Source organism: Piliocolobus tephrosceles, chromosome 12 (assembly GCF_002776525.5).
Source record: "Piliocolobus tephrosceles isolate RC106 chromosome 12, ASM277652v3, whole genome shotgun sequence".
NCBI lineage: Eukaryota > Metazoa > Chordata > Mammalia > Primates > Cercopithecidae > Piliocolobus > Piliocolobus tephrosceles.
The window spans coordinates 103,571,798-103,575,369 of NC_045445.1; positions in this window are offsets into that span (position 1 = coordinate 103,571,798).

Consider the following 3,572-nt stretch of genomic DNA (forward strand, 5'->3'; position numbering starts at 1 on the left):
CCTGGCTAACACGGTGAAACCCCGTCTCTACTAAAAAATACAAAAAACTAGCCGGGCGAGGTGGCGGGCGCCTGTAGTCCCAGCTACTCCGGAGGCTGAGGCAGGAGAATGGCATAAACCCGGGAGGCAGAGCTTGCAGTGAGCTGAGATCCGGCCACTGCATTCCAGCCTGGGCAACAGAGCAAGACTCTGTCTCAAAAAAAAAAAAAAAAGAATATGTACCTATAAGGATATACTATATTTTAATATTAAAATAATCATATAAAGTAAATACTTTCTCTGTGTAGTGATACTACCTGATATAGAATTAGGTTCATTTGTTCAAATTTGTTTTCAATTTTGGGATTTCAAAAAAATGTTTAAGTTAGGTTTTAATTTGGCCAGGCTCAGCAGCTCATACCTGTAATCCCAGCACTTTGGGAGACCAAGACAGGAGGATTGTTTGAAGTCAGGAATTCAAGACTAGCCTGGACAACATAACAAGACCCCATCTGTACAAAAAATAATTTTTAAAAAGTAGCCGACCATTGTGACATGCATCTGCAGTCCTAGCTACTAAGGAGGCTGAGGCAGGAGGATCACTTGAACCCAGGAGTTTGAGATTACAGTGAACTGTAATTATGCCACTGCACTCCAACCTGGGCAACAGAGTCAGACCCTGTCTTTAAAAATATAATAATATATTGGTCAGGCATGGCGGCTCACGCCTGTAACCCCAGCACTTTGGGAGTCCGAGGCAGGGGGATCACAGGGTCAGGAGATGGAGACCATCCTAGCCAACATGGTGAAACTCCGTTTCTACTAAAATACAAAAAATTAGCCGGGCATGTTGGTGCGTGACTGTAATCCCAGCTACTCTGGAGGCTGAGGCAAGAGAATTGCTTGAACCTGGGAGGCAGAGATTGCAGTGAGCCGAGATTGCACCACTGCACTCCAGCCTGGCGACAGAGCAAGACTCCATCTCAAAATAATAATAATAATAATAATAATAATAATAATAATAATAATAATAATAATTTTAAATAATGGGTAGAACATTTACATGTTTCAAAAGCCAAAACGATATAAAAGGGTATACTCAGAAATCTCTCTTCTATTCCTGTCTTCTCACCTCCCTCCCCACCCCCTGAGTTAACTATTTTGATTGTTTTCTTGTTTATTATTCTAGCATTACTGTTTGAAAATATATGCACGTATAAATATGTACATATATGTGTCTATGTGTATGTATTCTTATTTCTCCTCTTTTCTCACTCAAAATATAGCATACTATAAACATTGTTTGGCTGGGTGCGGTGGCTCACGCCTGTAATCTTAGCACTTTGGGAGGCCGAGGTGGGCAGATCACCTGAGGTCAGGAGTTTGAGACCAGTCTGGCCAACATGGTGAAACCCTATCTCTACTAAAAATACAAAAAAATTAGCCAGGCGTGGCATGCCTGTCATCCCAGCTACTCCGGAGGCTGAGGCAGGAGAATGGCGTGAACCCGGGAGGCAGAGCTTGCAGTGAGCCGAGATCGCGCCACTGCACTCCAGCCTGGGCGACAGAGTGAGATTCTGTCTTAAAAAAAAAAAAAAAAAAAAAAAAAATTAGCCGGCCCTGGTGGCACATTTCTGTAATCCCAGCTACTCAGGAGGCTGTGGAAGGAGAATCACTTGAACCTGGGAGGTATAGGTTGCAGTGAGCCAAGATCGTGCCACTACACTCCAGCCTGTGCTACGAAAGCGAGATTCCATCTCAGTAAATAAATAAATAAATAAATATGTTTGTTGTTGCTGTTTTTGAGATGGAGTCTCACTCTGTTCCCAGGCTGGAGTGCAGCAATGTGATCTTGGCTCACTGAAACCTCCGCGTCCAGGGTGCAAGAGATTCTCCTGCTTCAGCCTCCCGAGTAGCCAGGATTAAAGGAGCATGCCACCTCACTCAGCTAATTTTTGTATTTTTATTAGAGATGAGGGTTCACCATGTTGGCCAGGCTGGTCTCGAACTCCTGACCTCAAGAGATCTGCCCACCTTGGCCTCCCAAAGTGCTAGGATTACAGGTGTGAGCCACCATGCCTGGTCAACACTGTTTTGCACCTTGCTTTTTAGACATAATGATACATTTTGGAAATTAATTGGTATTATTATATAGCTACTGTAGTGGGTTAAATTTTTTCCCCCAAAAGATGTGTTCATCCAGAACCTGAGGATACAACCTTATTTGGAATAAGGGTCTTCGCAGATGCAATTAAGGTAAGAATCTTAAGCTGGGCACTGTGGCTTACGCCTGTAATCCCAACACTTTGGGAGGCCAAGGCAGGCAGATCACCTGAGGTCAGGAGTTTGAGACCAGCCTGGCTAATATGGTGAAATGCCGTCTCTACTAAAAATACAAAAAATTAGCCAGGTGTGGTGGTGGGTGCCTGTATGCCAGCTACTTGGAAGGCTGAGGCCGGAGAATCTCTTGAACTCGGGAGGTGGAGGTTGCAGTGAGCTGAGATCGCATCACTGAAGTCCAGCCTGGGCGACAGAGCCAGACCCTGCCTCAAAAATTAAAAAAAAAAAAAAGACAAGACCATTTTGGATTAATGTGAGCTCTAAATCCAATTAGGAGTGTCCTTATAAAAGAGAGGGAGTTTTGGCTGGGTGTGGTGGCTCATGCCTGTAATCCCAGCACTTTTGGAGGCCGAAGTGGGTGGATCACAAGGTTAGGAGTTCGAGACTAGCCTGAACAACATGGTGAAACCCCGGTCTCTACTAAAATACAAAAATTAGCCATGGGTGGTGGCACGCACCTGTAATCCCAGCTACTCAGGATGCTGAGGCGGGAGAATCGCTTGAACTCAGAAGGCAGAGATTGCAGTGAGCCAAGATCATGCCTCTGTACTCCAACCTGGGTGACAGAGCAAGACTCCACCTTAAAAAAAAAAAAGGAGGGAATTTTGAGACAGAGGGGAAGGCCATGTGAAGATGGAGGTAGAGATTAGAGTGATGCAGAAGCAAGGAGAGAAGCATGGAACATATTCTCCTTCAGAGCCTCCAGAAGGAATCAACCCTGCTGATACCTTGATTTTGGTCTTCTGGCCTCCAGAACTGTGAGATAATAAAACTCCATTGTCTTAAGCCACCAAATTTATAGCAATTTGTTACAGCAGTCACAATAAACTAATACAGAGACCTTCCTCATGCTTTTTTTTTTTTTTTAATGACTGAATAGTATCCTTCTGTGCCTGTACAATGGTTTATTCAATCAGTTTTCTATTGATGGACACATGAATTGGTCCCAAACTTTTGTTTGTACAGATAATGCCCAGGTATAATTTACATTTGTTTCTGAGAAGTGGGATTGCTGGGTCGAAAACTGTAAATGCATTTGCCTTTTTGCTAAATATGACCAAATTCCTCTCCATAGGGCCTGTAATATTTTGCGCTCCAACCAGAAATGAATGAGAATGCCTACTTCTCCACAGGCTCACCAACAGAGTACATTTTCAAACTTGAATTTTTGCCAATCTGATCAACAAGACATGGTATTTCAGTGTACCAATCTGTTGCATTTCCCTTATTATGAGTGAAGTTGAACATTTTTT